Source organism: Zonotrichia leucophrys, chromosome 20 (assembly GCF_028769735.1).
Source record: "Zonotrichia leucophrys gambelii isolate GWCS_2022_RI chromosome 20, RI_Zleu_2.0, whole genome shotgun sequence".
NCBI lineage: Eukaryota > Metazoa > Chordata > Aves > Passeriformes > Passerellidae > Zonotrichia > Zonotrichia leucophrys.
This window is the reverse complement of record NC_088189.1, coordinates 5,511,826-5,535,046: the sequence shown is the minus strand read 5'-3', so window position 1 is coordinate 5,535,046 and position 23,221 is coordinate 5,511,826. Positions and strand designations below refer to the sequence as shown.

The 23,221-nt window shown below is 43.3% G+C and overlaps 1 long non-coding RNA gene across 1 annotated transcript in view; it reads left to right on the top strand.

The window, feature by feature from the left end:
- LOC135456327 (uncharacterized) overlaps nucleotides 1-13,463 on the top strand; it is a 163,655-nt gene extending 150,192 nt beyond the window's left edge. Inside the window, exons 4-5 of the long non-coding RNA XR_010442510.1 lie at nucleotides 11,741-11,866; nucleotides 13,282-13,463. This is a non-coding gene — a long non-coding RNA (uncharacterized LOC135456327). The remainder of the gene's footprint in view (nucleotides 1-11,740; nucleotides 11,867-13,281) is intronic.
- The last annotated feature ends 9,758 nt before the right edge of the window (nucleotides 13,464-23,221 follow it).

Below are 23,221 nucleotides of genomic sequence, written 5' to 3'. Positions count from 1 at the left end.
ACTTTCCTGTGGCTGTGCACCCTCTTCATAACCCTTCCACTCGAACAAAGTGATTGTCTGAACTGAAATCGTTTCACTGAGATGATTAAATTAGTTCCTACATGTCAGAGATGTACAGAGGTCTTGACATTTATATTTGGGTATTAGAGTCTGACATTCAAATGTATTCCTGTTTGAAAACAGTGTAATTTAAAAAGTAGCACAAAATCCATTAATATAATAGGGAGAGATGGCGATGCTTTAATTTGTGTGGGGCTGTGCAAAATTATCCTTTCGAGGGGCTGCAGCAAGGGCAGAGCTCTGCTGGCTGGGCTGGTGTAGGCAAGGGGGATGTGCTCCCCCAGGGCCCCCCAGACACACCAAAACCCCAAATATTGCACCCATGGAATCCAGGATAAAGTCAACCATGGGCTGAGATGTCTCTAACCACAGTGGGGTTGTTTTGACAGGATACAATCTGCTGTTCCTTCCTGCAGCTTGAAGAACACCTGTGGCTGGGATGTCAAACTAACAATGGGTTATATCTCCAAAAAGGCAAAACAAACAATTAATCCTGTCCTCAGGGATGCCAGCAAGCGAAAAGTGATAACACCAATGCAGGCACTTTGTCCCAAATTCACCCATCACCCCCATAAGCAGAAACTCACCTGACATTAAATTCTGTATTGTGTGATGGGAATGCTTAGGCTGTGGTTTGCCATTATTTAGGAACTAAAATTACATGTTTTTTTTAAGTTTTCATAACAAGTTTATTAAAAAATAACAAGTTTATTAAAAAATCCAAATCCCAGTTGTGTGTCACCCAAGAAGAGTCTCTTTTGCCTGGAAAAAGAATTTTTACCACAAGTAGCATTGACACTTTTCAACGTTATTTAGAATGAGTGAATGCAAATGACATTATTCAATTTGCAGAAGCAGTTTCATTCATGAGGTGACATTAACATCTGGTACCTAAAGGAAACATTCTTCACCAACTAAAATAAAAAAAAGTCCAATTGATAAACTCCTGACAGCAAATCCCCCACTATGCCAGCAGCAAAGCAGCCCAGCATTTTCATTCTTTTTCATCAAAACAAAATCCTGTGTTGGGATAATCGTGTTTTTCCCAGGATATTCCTCAAATGCAGGGGGGGAAACAGAACTAAAAGGTCTGAGCTGGAGCAGGAGTGCAGAAATGAGAGTGGCTGCATTTTTCTGTGGTGTGGCTGCACATATTTATTATTCGCATCTGCAATATTGATGACCACGGACTGCTCTCGCTGCACATGCGTCCTCCTGCCCTTCCCTGACTTGCGCAGCTGAAAAGAGCTGGGATTTTTTTTTATTGCTGTTTTCTCTTTCAGCAATGAGCAAAATGCCCCATGTTAATGCCAGTTTGTTTTCCCAAGTGAAAAAATAAAAATAATAAAACCGGTATAGGAATCAGGGCAGGCCTCTGCCTTCAACAACGACCAAGGCTGAGGGACATTTTTCTGGCTGTTAGGAGCAAGTCAGGAGCAGAGGGATATATCCTAATTTCAGGATTTTATTATGCAGGGGCACCCTCATTTTAAAGCAACAGGATGAAGCATTCAGGATGAAGATTAGGCTTCAAAATAGTGAAAATTGCTCACACAGCTCGGATAGCAGGTATCTCTATTTTGGAAAAACAGCTCCTCATTAATGGGTAAAAATGAGCACAATTAGTGTGGATATACATTTGTATACATGGGTACATGTACATATACATAACACACTCTTATTTTTTATGCACTGCTGGGGTGTGTGTTTGAGCGTGTGTATGTATGATAAGAATAATGAGATAGAACAAAAATGAGGGGACAATTATTCTGATCTTTTGTAACCCAACTCAGCTGGGTAAATTATCATTTTGAGCAGTCTCAAAACAGAAAACTAAGCATAGTAGATGATAGGGAGGCATATTTTTAAAAAAGAATTAAAGAATAAAATGCACAGAGACAGAATGCCATGTTTCGTTATGTCATTCCCTGCCTGCCTTTCTTCATGAGAGAGATTTCAACTTAAATACAAAGACTGTACTTTTAAATAAACAATGAAAATTGAAAATAAGCTTCCTTGTTAAAATATATATCTGTATTTCCATTTCCTCTCTCTTTTTCTTTTTTAAGTAATGCAGTACTGTGAAACTATACTGAAAAAAGAAAATAAATAAATAAAATAAATAAAAGCAGGGCATTAGGTATTAGGATTCCAAACGGGATAGTACATCTTTAATGATACATATGATAATTAAAGAATACAATAAACACAATTAGCATATGTTTTAAACAGTTTATTAGTGAAGCTTACCATAAAATCAGAATATATAGAGCTCCAGGGTTTGTTGGGATAACAGCTTCTAATCCTTAGAGTCATAAAATCCCTGGCTTGGAAGAAATGGGCATCTTTAAAATGATTGAATCAGCAGGCCTCGAGTGAAAACACACAAATTAGCAAACTCCAGCAGTTGGGCACCGCGCGAGGCTGCGGCGCTCGGCGGTGAAGCCACCGCTGCCACTGCCCCGGCAGCTCTGATGGAGCTCAGCGGGGATGCGGGGATGCCGTGGACATCGAGGAGATAATGGCTTTAACTCCTTCCAGACCACGGATACCCAAAAAAAAAAAAACTAACTAAATAATAATAATAAATAGCAAGAAATTCTAGTTTATTTCGCAAGCAGTCATCGCGGGGAAGAAAGGGAGAATGAATAAGTGATGGGCATAAATGAATGATGGGCATAAAGGAGATCACGGGCTCGCCAGGCGCAGGGGGGTGCTGGATTTGGGCTGCCCTCCCTTCCTCCCTCCCAGATCTCAGCGTTCCTGCAAGGCAGAGCACAGGGTGACAATGGGGACAGAGGATGGGTGGCCCCCACCCAGGGGGTGAAGGAGAGCTGGGACCCAGGGGAGTCACTGCGGGAATTGCTGGGAGCTTAAAACTTGAATAATTCCATTCTCCCAGTCTGGACAGGGCTCTGGCCACTCTCACACAGCAGACAAACACTCCTGGCAGCCTCACTTTGTTTCGCCTGCTCTTGCCTTTTTTCCTTTCCAATACCCCCTTTATGTCTTCTTTTCTTTCCTTCTAACTTCAGTTGGGTTGAGGTTTTTTCTGCTAATGATTAACATATAAGCTCTTTACCTTCATCTCCCTACTGTAGAGATAATTTCTTCCCTCCTTCATTATTTGTTTGTTTGTTTGGAGGGGGCGAGGATGAGTTTAATCCTGCGGTTGGGAAATTTCAGGTTTCTTTCGAGCAGCAGGGAAGGCTTTGGATGAGAGTCGGTGTGGGCTGAAAGGAATGAAGCTCAGCAGAATTGGGTTTTTTTGAAGAAAAGGGGTAAACTGTCAACTTTGTAATGACTCCTTATCAGTTGTGATGACTTCCCAGCTCTGCAGCAAAGGAGAATAGCAGTCAAGCAATGTTTGAACACATTCTATGGGGAAATTGTGGTATTTGGATCATGAAATTAGATCTGAAGACAGCCAAACATCTCAATTAAAATGAGAGTTTCACTCAAATGAAGGCATTTCATGTTTGCTCAGCTCCTGGATTTATCTGAACCAGCTTTTCCTGCTGCATGGCAGAACTGGTGGGCACAGTGCTGCTCTGCATCAGAGAGGTGCCTGCTAATTTGGGTGGGAATGCTGAAAACCCTTGTCATTCATGGGGACAGCACATTGCTTTATGTTTATCCCATGCTTGGAATTTATGTTGATACTATTTTCCAAAACTTTTACCTGGACCTCAAGTCCAGGAAGTGGAAGCACTTTGTTGTAGCAATGCCAATGCACCATGTAAGCCACATTTTGCCCCAGATATTTGTCTATTTGTCTGGTTTTGCCCCATATAAGTCTAAAGACAAAAGGAACAAGCTGGAGGAGAAATGAAGGTCCAAAAAGATGAAGTGACTTTCCCAAGGTCAAACAGCAGGACGGTGGCGAAGGCAGGAATATAAACATGAATTATATTGTCACTCTGCTAGAAAAAGAGGTTGAAATGCAGCTCATTTTTTTTGCTGTAGTTTAGACCCAGCTTGACGTATTTGACCTCTATTCAGCTGGCCAAGGTCCAGGGAAACAAATATGAAAAATAGGATTTTCTGTCTACTCTGGGGAAAGACATGAAGGTAAACTAAAATGTGTCAGGGGTTAACTCTGCAGCACTGGAGTTTAAGCAAACCAAGGGCTGAGTCAGGGTCTGGTTAACTGGTTTTTCTATTGACTTCATTGGTTTTGAGTTACATTGAGAAGGATAAAGAAATTTGGCCCAGGGACTGGGGAGGAGGGGAGGCAATGCAGCAGCAGCCATTTGTTGTTGTATTGTTCCCCCACTGCCATTTCTGCACTGATCCATCCCTGGCAGTGCCTGACAGACACCAGGCTCACCAGGTCCAGTCCCAACACCTGAGTTTTAGCTCCACCTCCAGTTTTCAGCAGAGGAATCCAGCATCCCATGGAGCATTCACAGCAAACTGACAGGGAAGAGGAAAAAAAAGAGATGCTTGGAATTTGGCTCAGCCTGTAAAGCCCTCACTGTGCTGGCCCTTACCTGCAGGAAGGTTGTGCAGACCTCCAGCCCTGCCTCCTGCTCCTTCTGGGGAGGAGCTCACCACCTGGGAGGCGTGAGGATGTGTTCAACCCCCTGATCAAGGGCTGTAAAACTGCTGGCCCACGAGTGTTGCATGATCTGTGTGCCAGACATGACTGGAGTGGAGCTGGGGGCACTGGAGGGACCTGGCCCTTCTCCCTTTGGGCCACCTGCCCTCCCACATTCCCTGTGGTGGGCACTGGGGTAACACTGCCACACTCAGCTCCAGAGCATCCTCCTGGGAGAATTAATCTGGATCAAAGTCAGAAATAGAACTCAGTGTTGGCTGCCACTCTCTGCTCGTGCCGCAACAGAGAAAGCCATGACATTTTGTAGAACTTGAGAATTTAAGGGAAATATTTTCAATAAGGATGTGTGCACTGCTCTCTTTATCATCCAGGTGTTTATTTTTCTTAAACACGTGGCACAAGCATTTTTCCATTTTGAATATAAGGTCAATTTAGCATATGCAGAATATTTTCCTGTTCACTTTCCATTAGCATTTTGTATTTATTAGTGAGAAACTAAGAAATAGTGGATACTGAATTCAGCTAAAAGCCAATTCTACACTGAATATTTAACAAAGACATGACTTCAAACTGTGTTAGTTATTTTTATAAGTGTTCTAAAAATAATACCATCGAGTTTATTACCTAACCCATATCACACAGAATTTGACATTTGGATGTTGAGGGCTCATATGTATGTTAAAACAGTTAGAAAATATGCACAGAAAAAATTCAAGGCTTCTGTAAAATAAAAATAAAACCCTCAGAAATTTATTATGTGACCCAACTACACTGCAAATTGAAAACTTGACAGTGGTGGGCAGCCTGTACACCAACATTCATCAGCTTGGATCCTCTGCACAGGCTCTTAGGATGCTCTATCACAGATTAATGTCTCTCAGCAAAGAACCTGCTATAAAAAAACAAGGCATGCAGCTGATAAAATTAATGAAACAAATCATTGTTGTAAAGCATTTGGCGAGGTGTGAATTTGAAAACTACTTTCCTAATATTTGTAAAATAAACAGAAATTAATATCCATTAATAGTATCATAATGATCTTAACTGAGAATGCTGAACTGTTGCCTGTTTTGTTCTTTTCAACTGCAGCATCTTGCTGCAACTGTTTTTGTGGCTGGGGAATAATCTGCTTGTGTATTCTGTAATGATACAAGAAATAAAACACAATAGGAGGAATAAAATCTGAATTCCCTTCTCAGCAAAGAGTAATTCCACAATCCATATATTTTTGGTAGCTTGCCTATATAAGGTGCAGAGCTTTATTTCCTAGACCATTTTCACTGCCACCTCGAGTTGGGCTCACAGGAGGAAGCAATTCTGCTTCATAAAAAAAAAAACTTTACCCCAAATCTTAAAATGGCATTGGGTGATCCTAAATTTCCTAAAGGCTTGGAAGGTGATGCAGCTGCCATGGTGGCCTCCCTATGGGACAGTCCCTTCTCATGGCCTTTCCCACCAAGGATGATGGGTTTCAGATCTTCATATCTCTTGGTAGCAGAGCTACCTTCCAAGCCAGCTAAAATGTGAACAATGCAACATTTCCCATGAGAAATAGCTTATTTGTATTTCTGCAGATAATGCAGTAGCTTCCTGGTGAAACTAGGCACAGTGTGGACTGAAGTTAAAATACCAGTGGGTCACAAAGTGAAATCATGGAAAGAAAAAAGGGAATTTATTCTCTTAATCAGAAGCAATACAGCACAGGTTCACATCCTGATAGTTTTTACATTGTCATTCACCAAAGGCAAATGGCCTGGTGCCAGATGGTGCCAATGGGTGAAGGGACAAGGGGGTTCAGAGACACCCAGGAGACAGAACAGGCCCAGTCCGTCCCTATCTCAGTGCCAATACCACAGAGCAGCAGGTTTATCACGAGGAAGCCTCAGCAACAAGATGGGAGGGTTTTAGCTCTGGCTTCCATGCTCTCCTCTGCAGTTTGCTCGGTCCCACGTTAGTGTTTGCACGCCTGCCCACACAGGGAGGGAACATATGTTTTGGATGGGATCCTCTCTTTGAAAATGTGTTTTTGAAGCAAAAACAAATGTTAAACATTCTCTTAGCAAATACCTCCTTTTAAAAGCCTTTCCTCTTCTATCTCATGCAGACATGAGTTAGTGTCTGTCCACCACATCACCATTAATGGCTGTGCAAAGTGTCCAGCAGGTCCACTCCAGAGGGACTGGAATTTATGGGGATAACTGACTTTTCACCCCATTGGCTCAGCCACCTCATTAATTTGGCCTCAATCAAAATATTTCATCCAACCTGAAAAAAAAAAACCCAACATGTTTTATCTCAATATTTCTCAACCACTTCTATCACTGCTCCCAAGATTTTAGACGTCGTTTTGAGATAAAAAACCTCTGAAACATTTGGTTTTGGAAGTGTGGAAGCGAAACTTTTTTTAGCCCCTCTTCCAGCCTGCCACGTTGCCATATTTACCACAGTGCTAACAGTTGTCAGAGATTATCTGGCTGAGTCACAGCTTTTATGGGCTCCACTCTGGTCCTAGAGACGCGAAGCAGCTCCTCTGCAGCCCAAGGTTTATGTTGGCATAAGCGAGATCAGAATTTGCCCTTCTGTTTACCATTTAGCTGAATCACCCCATCACAGACCAACTGTCATCTGTCACTCCATACTTTTAATGGTACATTGCACTGATGTTGTCTATTTTTTCCCTGTCCCAGCAGCCCTGTCACTCTGGTATGTGCTAATCTCTTCTTCCAGGCTTCTGTTGGATCTCTTAATGACAGTGCCACTGAAATTTAAGGGTTTTTCTTTTTTTTTAAATTTAAAAAAAAATAAAATTACAAGAGAGACTTTGGGGAGCTGGAGGCAGACTCAGATTTGCCCTGTAACTCAGGCTGCAGACTAAACAGACCTTGGGCTTTTGGAAGTGCCTCCCAGGATGTGTTTTATCCATCCAGTCCCAGGCATGGCATCATCTGGGGAGCAGAGGAGAGACCCCCACTCCACCACCAAAGCATGGCCGCAGCTCTCCGACAAAGTTCACAGCAGAAAATTAATTAATCTTAAAACTGCAATCTCTTCCAGCAGCTCTGTGCTCCTACAGCCAATGGACCAGAAATCTTTTCCAAGGGCTTGGTTTCCTTGGGGCCTGGTGGTGACAGAGCCTGGCTGCTGATTAACCCGTGTGGTGACAAGGGACGCGTGTCCCCTGCAACATGAATCACGTATCCTTCCCGTGTTGTGACAAACAAAACAAGGAGAGAAATGCCTTGCAAAAGGCACTTTGGCTGTGGGAGGAAATGCCCACCCCGGGCAATAAAAAATATTTCCGTGTATTAAGATTGTTCCCTGTTTTTCCCAGAGGTGCATGTGGGAGTGGAGAGGATTAAAGCTACAATAATCTTCTGTGAGTTTTACATTTGTACATTTGTACATTTGTGGTTAGATTGATCAGCTAATAATTTTAGTCTGTTATTATTATTATTTTTGCAAGCACCTAGGAAAAGATTTTGAGGTTTACTTGTGGCCTTTCCAGAAACAAGCAGTACATGAAACAAGTAGTACCACCAAGAAGTGAATTAAGTGTGAAGTAGCACTTAAATATTGCAGACAGTGCTTGTGAATATGAACCCTTTTGGGGATCTCCACTTTTTTTGTGTGGGCAAAGGTTTTTATCCCTGCAAAATGCAAGTTAACAATTCACTGTCCAAGTCCCACGTGCAAATTGTTTCACTGCTTTGACTGCTGAATGTCTGCGACATGGAGTGTGCAGAACTTGAGGAGGTCCATCTGCTAAGGGAAATAATCCTGTGTCATTGCAAAATATGTTTCTGGGTGTGCGTGTATTTCTCTGTGCTCCTTCTTTGTCATGATTCCTCAGTTTAATTTAAATACATGTTTCACTTCTCTCCATATTTCAGGTTTATTGCAGAGTATGAAAATCAGGAAGCTTTTTGTTCACTTCATACATCTCTTCCAACAAAGCCAGACATCCGAACCCGGCACAGACTCCAGAGTGATTATTGTTACACATGATCTATGGAGCAGATAAATTACAACTTGATTTTTATAAGGTATATTGAGCCTGCAGGCTTCAGCAGAAACAAAAACAAAACAAAACTCAAAACCTTGGTTTAACTAGTAATTTGAGGAAATATGACAAACCTGACATGGAAGTCACAGAGCAAATAAATATGCACATCCATCATTTTGTGAAATAATGCCTTCGCTAGAGAGACCTCTGCTTGCTGCAGTCTGCAGTGTAAAATTTCTTCATGGTTTACTGGCCTCAGATCCTGCTACACAGAGAATCAAGTTAGCTATAGTTGAAAGAAACAATTCTGTGTAAGAAAAACAGTGTTGTGCAGTAAAATAGTGCACATATCAATCACGTGAGTGAAAACTAAGTTGGTTTTCGGATATATTATAATATTCTTGGAATGTTAGAGGTGTTTTTTATTCACAGGCTAAAATGATTGGAGGCTCTTTACCTTTATTGTGAAATAATCCAGTTCCTAGAAATAAAATCACCCAGTGGTTATTGCAGATAGAAAATCCTACTTCATACAAAATACAACAAAAGGCAGTTTCAGAGTCATCTTCTGAGCACAATAGTTTTGTTGGTGCACTGGAAAGGAATAACACACACAATTCTCCCTTCAGGAACTGGCTTTTGGTACCAACTCTTTTTTTTTTTTTTTGTAGCTTGCCAACAGTTGGAAGGTTTTGTGTGAAACTAAAGAACACCATCAGTGCCCTTTGCATGAGATCTGCCCCTCAGACTGTCCCCTCCCTGCAGATTCAGGAGCTGCAGTTATCCCTGAGTTGGAGTTCACAACACAGCAAAATTTACCCTCTCAAAGAGGAGGCTGTGGTTTGGACACTGACAGGGATGTAGCCTTTGACACCTGGAGGAGGGTTTTACTCAGAGTTTAGGGGTTAAATCCAACAATTTATGTCAAACTGCTTCTGGATAAAGCACAAAACAGTGCCAAAATGCTCCACTCCTAAAGAAGTGTCTTTGTCAAAGCCACAACTCTTTTCATGCTCCATTCCTGCTCCAGCATGTCCTTAGAGATTTCCCCATTTCCAGGGATGCTTCTTGGAGAAGCAGGATGGAGAGGAGCCAGGTCAAAATGCACAACACCCACAGCCCAGAGAAGGAGATGCTGCCCCAAACAAAGATGTGGGTCTGGGACCTCTCAGGTAGCACAAGACCTAGATCTGTGCTCTGTCTCCACTTTCAGAGAAATTCCAGTGCCTGGAAGAGAGTGGAAGAGCCTTTGTGTGCAAGTTCCCAATGGGTCACGTGTAAAAACCACAAATTTAGTGGCTCAGCCACACCAGAACTGCTGTAAATCTGAGGATACACAGAATTACTGCTGTGGGTAGCAGAGAGCTCTAACACCAAAGATGGAGGGCCAAAAAGGGAAGATCAATATATCAAATAGGTCTATAGGTCAATAGCAAACAGATCAGGAGGAAGGGCTGAAGTCCCTTTTGAAGCGCTGATCTGACCCATGGAACCTGGCTGGGAAGTCTGCAGGAAAGTGTCTAAACTGGACCAGGCATCTGCATCTTCCACTCTTCACCACAAGATTGTCCTAGATGCACAGCAAAGACAGCAGTCAGAAAAATAAGCCTAAGTTTGACCTCTACAGAAGCTGTTTTAACCTGATCTTGTAGGTTTTGGTACCTAGATATGACCCTGTCTTGGTCTGATCCTGCAGTTCTTGGCCAGGCAAACCTTACTTGGATCATGGTTTATATGAAGGGCCCACCATCTGCTTCCCTGTGTCTCCCAAGCTGCACCTTGCAGTTTAAAAGCCAAGTGCACGTTCACTCCTCTTAGCATTGCAAAGCCAAAATGACTGGTTTATGCTTCATCCATAAAATTGCCAGCTAAATATTCATTCTGGAGCCATTAGTCCAGGTGTTTGTCAAGGAAGATGTACAAAGCAGCCAGAACATGTTTAGCATTTCATGCACCAGGCTGAGCTGCAGGAGTGACAGGTTGAAAAATCTTGTTTGGACTCATAGACTGAAACCGTTTAATATAGAAGTCACTGGTGGACTATAAATATGGAAAGCCAGTGTGCCACATTTTTATAGAATCCCCATTCTGCATGTCTTTTAAACATATTGAAACTTCAGAGAAGCGATAGAAGTTAAACTCACCAATTTTTGCTTCAAACATTTACAGTTCTTCAATGAAGGAACCTTCAGAAGCTCAAATGCCTGGACAAAATACACTTTATTTGAATGTGCACTTAGATTAACTGATCCCACAAAAGCCAACTCTGTTCATTTAGGCCAGGAATTACCCAATTTGCTCACATAATCTCAGCAATTACATGTTCATCTTTTTTTAAATATCAGACCTATGGTGTGATTTACGTGGTATGTGATCTTTTAACTTAACCTCAAAGATATTAATCTTTATTAAAGGGTATGAGAGGCAAAGAGGGGGAAGAGAAGGCGGTGACAGATACTCTGACAGCGAGGAAAAGTCATTTATAAAGTGAACATCAGTAAACATTAGGAGTGACATATTGATATCAGCAGCCAGGAAATGGCTGGCCGAGCTAGGATGAGGAATTACACCTTAAATTGTGGCAACCATATTTTTTTCCCAAGGTTGATCTTTTATATTTTTTAAAGAGAAATTTACTATTATGCCTCCTGCTTCCCCTATGGTAAAATGGCAGAAATTTGACTGAGATTTACTTAAAGTGACAGCAATGCCCCATTTTGTCCAAGAAAGATGATCACTAAATGTCACGTCTATCTACTCTCATGTGGATCACTTATTTGACATGTTCATGTCTCAGCTTCGTAGCAGTTTGCAGTATGTTTCCTGGTGCTCTGAGGCAGTCTGGAATCTTTGTGGTGAAAGCCTGAGCTGGCCAAGGGCAGTTCATTAAAATAAATAAATAATGTGGTTGGGATTCCATTGCAAGGGTGTCAGGCCAGAAAAAGGCATAAAAAGCCTCACAAAACCAGACCAAGAGCGTATGCTTCTGGTCAGGCTGCCAGAAGGCCATGCTGGTGGGATGCTCTTGCCATCTCAGCTGAAGTACAACCACAGCAAAAAGCAAATATTGGTGTTTAAATACAGAAAATAACCTCATGCTTTCATTTATTTTTTAGGAAATCTGGAAAATGGCACACTCTGAACCAGGGCAGAGTGCGCATTTTCCCACTTTGCTGAATTCCTGCAGGGAGAGATGCAAAACCCAGCTGGATGTGAGGGAACCATCAGCACGAGCTCCTGAGGTGGGGAGCCCATTTAAATCTCCTTTGCTGAGCCTCAGATGTGACCCAAGCAAAGCAGAATGGAAAGCGAGGCAGAAAGGCTTTTTGCACAAAATGGAACAGTAGTCATGAATAATTAATGGATTTCTACCTTCTTTGCCATTTTAACTTGTCTTCCTTAGTACTTATTGCCTTCCAGTCCAGAAATGTGTCTGTAGATTAATTCATGCATGTTTGGCAGCAGCAAGGCAAGAATTAAGGTGTGTGCTGGAGATGCAGCCTCCCACCAGATCCAACCTGATTCAGCAGTCTCCCAGCCAGAGCCAGGGAATGCTCTTGCACAGATCCAAGCTCTGGGAGCCTCTCAGCAAGGCCAAGAGCTCTTTTTCCCATTTCTTCTAAAAATTTCTATAAGCCCTGTCCAAATAAAGAAGTTAATAATCACAGAAAGTTCATAAGATCTGAATGCAAGGACATAAATACATGTCATGAGAAGGACACACCTTTGGTTTGTTCCAGCACCAGAGGTTCACAGATTGCCATATATTTATTCATTTTGGGGTGCAAATACCACAGTCATGAAATACAGTGAGAATATTTAGTCCTGGCTTATCCTGTTGACTGCCCTGTGCTATCAGTGCAGTCATACCCTCAGTCAAGGGTGTTTCATCAGCCAGTCTAAGGGAGGCTCTGTAAAACCCCAAGTTTTTCTCTCAGACTTTCCCTTTGATGCCCAGCTGCCAGTTCCCATGTGGGCACTCACCTCAGACACAGTTTAACTCCCAGAAAACCTGCAGGAGCAGCAAAACCAGCTCAAAATGCATCCTATGTAATAAGCAAGGTGGTTTTTTTTGTTTTTTTTTTTAGTGTATGGTGGAAGATTAAAGCCATTCTAAATGAAAGAAGAGTGTGTAACAGGGTACAAGATTTCTAAATAGGTGGCACATGTCAGCAGGCATTACAAGAGTGTCTTTAGGTGAGCCTTTGATATCGACTGCTGAATAGTTCATTCTGAGAGATGCTACCAAGCAAGAGTTTCACTGCCTTGATTTGTTTTCCAGCTAAAATAAATCTGAATAGAATAGACTTAAATTACCTGTGATTTTTCTGTCTTTAAAAGGACACATAAAAGCTCACGAGATCACTGCGCTCCCCGGGGAATAAAAAAAAAGGGAATGGGAAAAAGAAACCAGGAAAACCATGAAAGATTCATTTTAATGGAATCCAGGTTTAGCTGTTTCATATTTAATAATGTTTAATATTTCATTTACTACTGGGGACTCACCTTTTTCAGAAGAATGTAAGATTCAAGGCACTATTGTGCATTAAGATTTTATGTCTGACTGTAGCAATATTATAAGGGTTGGCATTGGAGCTGCTCAAGCCTTATGCAGAAAGCCTGGAAGCAACAAGGTTTTCTTTCTTTTTTCCTACAGCCAAAATAGGAGCTGAAGCCCCAGAAAGTGGTGGGGTAGAGCTGTGAATCCTAGCAACAGGCGGGGAAAGAACTGTACGTTTCCTCACGTCCTCCAAGTGTTGGTGCCTTCTGGTACATCATTGACAGGAAGAGACACAGACCATGGAAAGGCCCTCCTTGCTGATGCATCAAGAAAGGGCACATTTTTTCCAGTGGGATGGGTGAGTTATTGCATTTTGGGGGGAAAAATCAAGCAAAGCAACACCCCACAGTTCATGCTGTTGCTGCTGTTGCACTTCCCTTCATCACAAGGCACTGCCTTTTGGTGCAGGGTTTTTTTTTTTTCCATTTTTCTATGCTCTTAGTCTTTTTTTAAGCCCTTCTCAGTGATAATGTGGGCTTTTCTTTTTAAGTGAATTATGAAAATTTGCACTCAAAAGTGTGAGCTTAGGGTTCTGCCAGAAAAATCCATCATTCTGTGGCCTGCAATGAAATCATGGGTGATAAAAGCTACCACCCATGTTCAGCAGAAAGGGAACTGAAACCAGAGCACTTTTCCTGGAAGAGGAGGCTCCTGTTAAATATGCAGCAGTCTTGTCTTGGCAATATTAAACTAGCTTTTCTTCCTAAAGAACCTGTCAATACAGTTTGACCTCTCTCTGTGGATATTCTTCAGAGACTGAAGCACTCAGTTAATCTGAAACAGCTCCCCAGTATCATCCCAGAAAAAGTCACAGAGCCTTGGACAAAGAACAAGGTGGGATTCCAGACTCCTTGGTCCCATCATTTTGTTCAGAAATCCACCATTTCCCAGCTGATGCAAGTTTCTCTGGGTTTGCCACCAGTTTTGCTCTTGGGAGAAGCTTGCAGACTCTTAGGAGCTTTGCCTGGATGTAAGCTGTGGGAAGAGGGGCGTGGAGAAGAGCTGGGGTTGTGTAACATGGCCTGCTGCTTCTGTTAAAAGAATAAATTTGTGGAAAGCAGCACTAGTGGGTTGTTGCCTTGGACTGGACCAGCTGCTGCAAGGATGAAGCACAGCCCCACACAGAGGGCTGCAGCAGAATAGAAGGATTTGGCTCCCACAAAGAGGGTCCTACAATCCCTTCTGCCTTTTGGGACATGTTCAAAATTCACCCCCTTCCTGGAGCAACTCCCTTCAAAATTTTCTAAAAAGATTCCGTGCCAGTAGAGGGAAAGTTTCTTGTATTATTAGGAGTTTTTTTGCTCGCAATTTCAGTCTCAGACCTCATTGAAGGGCTCTGGCATTTGCATAACTTCCCACGGAAACTGAATCAATGTTTGACATCATGGAACAGAATCTCAGGCGTGATTTAGCATTAGTAAGCCACCAGTCATCAGCACACTGTCATTCCCCTATAGCTGACATCTTAATAGAGTCAGCCTCATGCACACACATGTTCACCAGCAGCAAATTCTTCTCTGGCCATGCAGGAGCTTTTCTTTTAACATGGGCTTGCACACATGAACATCCAAAAGACACTGGTCCAATATGATCAATTTTCAGGGCTCCAAATGCATTTTCCCTTTAGGTAAGAAGGCAATTTTAAGTCCTCTTAAATAATTGAAGATACTCCTGATACAATCAAAAGTCAAGCTCCCCAAGATGAAAATGTCTGGATGATGAATAAGTTAATGGAACTAAAATCCCAGTCGTGGCTGATTAGGGGACCAGGAGAGTTTATCAGAGATGGGAATGTACAAGTCCAGTCACAGCCTGACCTTGTAACGAATGAGAGCTGAAAAGCAATTAATTGAGAAATTATCAGGGAAAAGAGAAGTTGTATGGTTGGTTAGCTAAAGCAATATGTCAATGGGCCAGGGATTGATTTGCCTGGAATACCTCAAGGTCTCTGTTCTGATGATTCAGGACTTGAAGGAACTGGCCCGAGCCAAGCAATAAAAATAAAACAGGGTCAGGAGAGGGAGTCATCAGTCAGCACTGGAGATCATGTATTATTTAGCTGGTAGTTAAGGGAAATTATCAAACAGGAGCAGACTTTAAACCCAAATTTTTTTCCCCGTGAGAGGGGAAATGAAGGGAGGGAAAAGAAAAGTACTGATGCTCACTGTCCTCATCTCAAACACTGAGATTGGGAGCTGGGTCCTAAATGTTCACAGAGAGGGATGACCAGTCCTGACAGTGGGCATCATTTATTGCTGAGGTATTTCCTCCTTTCCTACTGCCAACAGGATGCACAGGACCTCTGCTCCCACCTCCTGCAGACACCAGGACCTGCCCCAGGCCCCCAAACTAACAGTGACCCTCTGCCCACTTGAACCTTGATTATTTAAACTCATCCACACATCAGCTTCCCACATCCTACACGTTTGGGAAACTCTTGGTGGGACCACAGCTGTGCATGTTGATCTGAGCTGCAAAATGTGTCTGCAAACAGAGTTCTGCTCCTTCAAAGATGAGTATGAAACACCTTGAATGAGACTGTAGTATGCTGTAGCTCAGGAGAGCAGCAAAGCAAATGAGAACAGCAAAACAAATTATATATAAAGTCTTCTAGAACGATCAGTGGGTTGGGTGCGAATAGCTATGTCTTGTCTTGTGACAATTCACTAAATAACTCTAAACTCTGTCTCTCCCTTGCGGAAGAAAGAAGAAAGCTCCCACAGAAACAGCCAGTGCATGTTTCATGGCAAGGTCAGGGCCTCAGACACCACAAACTCTTCCTTTTTGGGATCAAGATCCTGAGATGCTGCAGAAAAATGTTTGTTGGAAACCTGCAGCTAGCTTTCCCATCAGGACAACACTTCAAGTTCTGTTTATTTTTGTTTTTTAATAGAAAGGCTTTCTAAATACTTCAGATTTGATATTTTATCTTTTTTGTCATGTCCTCCACTAATCAAAATTACAACAAAGCTATGATTTTAGCTTGTTTCATTTCAATACATAATGAATACAAGAAACTCCAATATTTCACTGCAAATAGCCATTGCTGATGCAAAACCAGGTTTCTAGAAGGAAATTCCAACAGCAGCTGTGAGATAAAGGAACAGCTTTATCCCACTGCCTATGGACATATCTGAACACATTTCTGGGACTCACAGCATGTCACGCTCCATGGAATGCATTTTCCATTTGTCCTGACCTGAGAGCTTTGCATTCAAGGAGCAGATCCCCCAGTGAATTCATCAGGAGGAATAATAACCACTGCATGAGCTTGGGCTGCTGGGCCAGCAGATCCATCCTGCAATTGTCAGTGTGCTGAAATTCAGGGTGGTATAAATGCAGCCTCCTTTGATTAGGGACCAGAAGGACACAGCAATATTTTCCCAGTCTATTTTATTGAAATGCAAGAGAAAGGATTATTTTTGGGGATTGCATCACTCCTCTCCTCTGAGGCCAAGCTGCTGCACTGTCTCAGCTCAGCATCTGGGAGTTTAGAAGGTGGTGATGGAGGTGCTGAAATATCCCAGCACTAATCACCTATTATCACCTTACGATAATTTAAAAAGCTGATTCTGAATAAATCCTCTTTGGAGCAGGTCCTTGGCTGGCCCTCTGCTCTGCAAAGTGCAAACACAACCAGCCCCAGTAAAACCAGTGGAATCCCAAATGTGACCTCAGGTTGCATGGAGCAGTTAGCTGGCTATAATCACTGGGATGGAATGAAGTCATTTTGTTCTGCTAGGAATCAGGAGATCTTTTTTTGGGTCCACAAAAGTTGTGCTGGACTGCACTCTGATCTCACAAAGCTGGGGGAAATTCATAGATTTGGCCTCTTTATTTTCTTTACTGCTTTCAATGGCAGTCAAAGACTTTCAGTATAGAGGCTGTGATGCTTTAAGAGTGTCACAATGTGGAAGGGCAGGAAAATGCCCAGTCTGGAGTCTGACACAGTTTCCATTGTAAATTAAGTGAAGAAAGCCCAGCAAAGGCATGAAGCAGATCACACCAGCAGTACTTTTGTGTAGCAGCACTGGTGTGAGCTTTTGTGTGCCTGAGCCCTCCCAGGAAGGGGGAGATGGTCAGGTACCCCTGGCTCCAGGTGCCACTGACCCTCACCCAGAGCTCTGAAGGAGTGTGGTGTGTTCCCAGCTCTCACAGACATTTCTCACACAGGTTCAGCTAAACCCTTCAGCTCTTCTTTTTCCTCCATGTCTTGTTAAATATGGAATCATCCCATTTTAATTCCCACTCACCTGATGGTGGGTGGGATCACAGTCCACTGGTGCAGAGGGGTGTCTAGGAGCACTGGTGTATTTGCCCACCCCCACTTGCAACAGCAAATTAATTTATATTTGTGATCCTCTGGGGAGAAGGAAGTCATTCAAGCAGGTAGGCTCTGGAGGTCTAGGCTTTAAAATATTGGCTACTGGCCTCAAAAAGAGAGACAGGCTTAGTTACATCTCTACATCCCACATTTGGGCTGGCTGCTGTTGTTGCGAAGGGTTAACAGACACTGCAAAACATTTCTAGGATGAAGTGCTAAGATTTAGTGTACTGAATTAATTCTTAAATTAGAACAGGGGATTTGCACATGATTTCTAAGGGAAATTATCTTCTGGGTAAAATTAATACAGGAGATGTTTCAACATCTGGGATGGCATTATTATGAGCAATGATTACCCAGACATTACCAAAAGAAAGAGATCACAGTAAACTCTTTCTTTTCCCAAGCAAAGTAAGCTCCTCGCCCTGAAGGGGGGAGAGCATTTGCAGAGCCTTGGCTTATTTGGAAATGCACAGGAGGATTCTACGTGAGGAAAAGGCAGCGTGGTTTGCTGATGGATGGTTGGGAAACAGAAGTGCAGACAGGGAAGGTTCTCTCTGCAGGTGGGCTCCAGGCACCCCCTGCCTCCCTCTCCTCTGAGCTCCTCATCAAAAAAAGGTGCTTAATGCAGTGCTACAGCTGCCCAGGTGCTCAATGTTGGGAGGTTAAAGAGGAAACACACTGGCAGATGTGACCTGGAAAACCTCCAAAAGGGAGGTTGGTCCTTCTGCTCCCCACCCAGAGACCACAGAACTCATCCAAATGCCTCATCTTCCTCCAGCCTTCAGAGGGGCAGCTTTTCCCTGGCAAAATTTTAAATAGAGCAGAGAGTAAAGCCAAAGCAAGACCTGCATCAAAACAATCACACCCCAGGAGGAGCTCATAAATATTTATTGTCCTTCAGCCTATTTCATTTTGTCAGGAAAAGAGGAGGGCGCTTGAGTGGGAAAAGGAGACCAGTGGCACAGCGCTCCTTTCACAGGGAAAAACACCAATGTTTAATTTAAAAGGGCATAAATATAAGAGAAATGCCTCTTTACTCTCGTGTTAGTAGCTGGCTATTAAATTACATCACAAGTGCTACGTGTGGGACCAGGCGAGTGCATGGTTATTTCCGTCTCTAAACCGGAGTGCAAGTCTCAGCGTAATTACTTTGGATCCAAGTGTAATTACCAACTGATCTGCAGGAACATACACAGCAGTGACATCCATCCCAGGCAGCATTAGAGCCTGATGATAACACAGCATCATTAACACAGCTTAGCGCTTCCCTCCGTGGCTGCAGGCCATGGTGTGCCTCGCAAAGGGCTCGCCCAGGAGCCACCTGAGCTGCTGCCCCTGCCTGTGCAGGGCTGGGAACAAATCACTGCAGACAACGGCAAACATGATACCCTAATCATGGGAAATTAGGCTGGGACAGAGGGGTTTTTCCCCAAGATGCACCCCCTTGTTTTGGTATTTCTGCAACCTGCCCCTGTTTCTTCCCCAAAGTCCATGAGGAGAAGGAGGGTGCTGAGTCCCCCTGGGGTCGCCACCTTTTTGTTTGGCTTTCTTCTGTTTTATTCTGCTTTACTGTGACAGCATCATGCTCAGATTTTGGAATATTTTCTCTAGAGTTCACAGCTCATCTGTTTCCTTTTGGAAGACAGTGGGTATAAGGATTTTCTTTGCTCTATTCTTTATCTTCTTTTTTTTTTTTTTCCCAAGGCTGAAAGCATCAAAACAAGTAAACAACCTATTTATTCTGATGGTCTTGGAAGCTTTCTCTATACCTCCAAGAAGGTCAGAGAAATGATTCAGAAAGAGAAAAGCAGAGAAAAAAAATCCTTCTTTCTTTTCATAATTGCCTGTTTTGTTACCACACCTTCTTAGTGCTATGATGTTGCAAAGACAATGCAATAGACCAGTGTAGGAATGAAGATGCACAAAAGAAAAGAAAAAACTGATTTATTTATTCAAGTTGGTGTTTGCAGGTACTTTAGTTGTGTCCATTCTAGCTCATAAACACAAACAAATGAAAATATGATAAAACATAAATTGACATAATTTCCTGTAAGAAGTACAGCACCTAAGATTATGCAAAAAAAGCAAGAAAATATCTCCCAGCTCCTGTGGGTAGGATTGCATTTGCTCCCAGCTCAGGGTCAGTGATGGTAAAGTGAGATTGACAGGGTAAGTAACCCCTGAAGGAGGTTTTCCATTTTGGTCAGCCCTGCTAAGCCATGCTTGCTGCTTTGAATGAGCTCAGTTGCACAGAGAGATCTTCTTTTTTTTCCCTGATTCTGCTCATGTGCTGGTTTTATCTGAGCAGCTCCGCAGATGTCAGCGAGACACATTTTGTTTTGAGTTGCATCAGCGTAAATCACAACTGATCCAGTGAACTCGGAGATACCCTCCTTGCAGGGAGAGCTGTGACACCAAGAGTTTGGTGCCACGCTATTGTGACAGCTTAAAGCCCCTCCACGAGGAAACAAAGTCAGGCTCAGCTCTGTCCTGGAACACATTACAAAGCATGTTTGTTATTGCACAGAAGACAGCATTTGCCTTGGCTGTGAACAAGAAACCCAGATCTGTAACAGCTAAGATTTCATCTCTACCATTTATCCAATGAGCTTCCCAATCCTCTTGCACAGATAACCTGCTGCTAACATAGCAGTCAAGATCAGAGCACTTAATCAATCACTCACTGAGGACAAATATGCGTAATCTAAATTAGAACAAACCCAGGCATATTTTATATGACAGCCGTACAGATTTTTAAGAAAAAGCATTGGCAAGAAAATTGCATGAGAACAAAATTGTTTTGTGTTTATGCTTAAAGTGGTAGATTTCCTAAAAGCTTCTGTGGCATTAGGTAGCCTTGAATATACAGGGGCAAAATTCTGCTTTCACTGCTTTCACTTCCACATTTTCATCAATAAACCAAGGATGCATTTTGTCCCTCTGGCTCTGAAGCAGAAATCCTGCTGCAGACCTCAGTATGATGTAGAGTCCTTCTTAAAAACCTTTCATATTTTATGATCACTGTCGATTCTCTTATGATCAGTGTTGGTTCAAGCTTTCATGAATCAAAAATCAGCTCGTGGAAAGCATCTTAGAGCAACCTATTTGTCTGCAGGTAGCAAAGGAAAGTGGTGCTTTGAAGAATAAACCCCTCTGCCTTCAGAACGAAGCTCAGGCTGCACAGGAGGCTGGAGCGACTTACAGATTCTATTCAGGCTCCTCTCTGGGCATGCTGGGTGACCTTGTGTTCTCCCATTTTCCTCTGGGGGAGATATTATTTATCCCTGATAATAAAACACAGGATTCTTCAACTGCGACTCGTGGTTTAATCTATTGTGTCAACTTACACAAGCTCCCTTGGAAAAAAAGGAAGATCAGAGGCAATAAAAGGAGTAAAAAATGAAGCATCTTTAACTGAAGTCATACAACTTTCATCTGAGGTCAGGCCCACGATGCCCTGACGGTGCAGGGTGGGATCTCCAGAGAGGAGCATCCCAGGGATGGCCTTTGAGAGTGGGTGGCAGCTCTTGCACAGTGCCCATCAGGCTTGGAGACCCCTCAGCTTTGGGTACAAACCCAGCAAGCAGCAGGAAGGCTGAGCCCAGCCTCTGACAGGGCAGTCAGCACTGGCTAATGAAAGGAGGGGTTCAGAAAAAATGCTGGAAGTATCTGTGCAAACATCCCTTCTCCATGCACCTCTGCAGATGGGGCTCTAAAAAGAGTCCCTCTGTTGAAGTCCTGTCTCTGCTTCTCCAGATGAAACAAATGGTCCCACAAAAGTTCACACATCACTAAACATCCCAAGGAGACTGAATTTCAGTTTATTGCCTTATCTTGGGACTTTTAAATATCTATTTCAGTTCCAGCATGAAAGCAGTCCTGATCCAGAGTGCAGCAGGACTCATTTGCTCTCCTCTGACTTGGTTTTGGAGGGATCTGTGAGATTTTTCCAGGGACAACTGTCAAATTCTTCTCCCAGTCCGCTTGCTGAGGTGAGGCGTTGCCATCAGCACTGTTGGCATGGGCAGGTTTGATCAAATTTGTTAGGGAGATGTTGGTAAAAGCAATGACCCAATATTGCAATTAAAGGAAAGGGTGAATACCTATTCCCAGAAAAGTCTGGGAAAAGCAATACAGAGGACTTTGGAAAATTTATCTTGGGAGTGCAAGCAGGGATTAGTATGCCTACTTGCTGAATTTTGCACCCAGAGGTCAAATATGGATTTTACTTGGATCTCTCAGCTTCAAAGGTCAGATCTGAATATGAAGCTTCTTTCTGCTTAAGACAGAGACACTGCAGGTACCAGTGACCTGGAAGCAGGATTCCCACTTTCTACCATCCACAGAATTTCCAGAAATCACTTTGCATTACATTTTGGACTTAGATGCTCAGTTAATTCCCCACAGATCCCCGTTAAAGTGCCTCAGTGCATTGCCTGGCTTTTTTTTTTTTTTTTAACTTTATTTTTATAAACTTCTCAAGTTTTGACTCAGTCACTTGCCTGGGAGGCTGCTGTGTGAAGGTGCATGAGGATGGACTGGAGCATTTAAATGGAGGCCCCCAAACAGGAGCATTTTTCCCTTAATCTTCCCACACCACTGGGAATAATAATTCCTCGCAGGGCTGTTGCACAGCTTGATTCATTAAGGCTTATGAAGTGCTTTTAGCTCCAGCACTGAAAGGCTCTGAGCAAGTTATTTTGGACTGCTCAGGTGTTAGGAGGAGAGGCATTGCAGAAGGAATACAAATAAATCAAGAGAAACTGCCCCTTCCTTCCACGCATCCCCTGGCCCGCACTGCTCTCCATCACTGTTGGTGTCAAACAGTTAATTTACAAGCCCAGCACTTTACAAAGCCCCTGGAGCACCAATTGTCCCTTTCTCATGCAACATCAGCTCCTCCAAACAGCCAGCTGAGTCTCGGGGGTCAGCCTGCTCCTGCCCTTCCCAAGGCAACTCCTGGGTGTTTATTTTTGGACAAGCCAGACCCAGCATCACCATCCCCCTGCAGCAGGATGCACGGGAATAAGCCAGGGATGCTCTGAAATGTGCCATGTGCTTGGCCCGGGAGGGAACACTGGCCTGGGGAAGGTGACCCAGATATCCCACCCAGCCCATCACCCACCAGGGCATCCCCACAGCCTGGCAGGGCAGCCAGGGGCAAAGGAACAGGCTCGGGGCTGGGCAAGGTGAAGGCAGCAGATCCTTCACATGGCTTTTCTTCCCCCTCCCTCCCTCCCTCAGCCGGTCTCCCTCCCCTCCTCCAGTCTGTTGCACAGGAGCTGCCGGCCATGCTGTTCCAGTTCAGGGGCTCCTGCTACAGAAAAGATCAGCTGTTGGAGAACCCATGGAAAGCCCTGGGGGAGAGCCATGGCCGCAAGGTAATCAGCAGGCAAAGTTATTACCATTATGCTGCTAATTAATTCCCAGCTCATTACGTTTCCTGTGGCTAATTTGTACTCGCCGCTGATTTGATTAAACTCATCTCTATGCTAATAAATGTGTTTTCCATTTGTTTTAGCGACTGTAGGAAGAGAGCCCGGTATTTACATATTTTGACGTTTATCAAATAAAACGCGGCGCCTGAATTAATTCTGCTCTGATTTATAAGTGCAGGGGGGAGGAAGGGGAGCGAGGGGATGCTGAGGGTCAGGCGTGTGCGTGGCACAGAGAGCTGGGGGGGCTGGGGTGCTCCTCACATTTCATCCT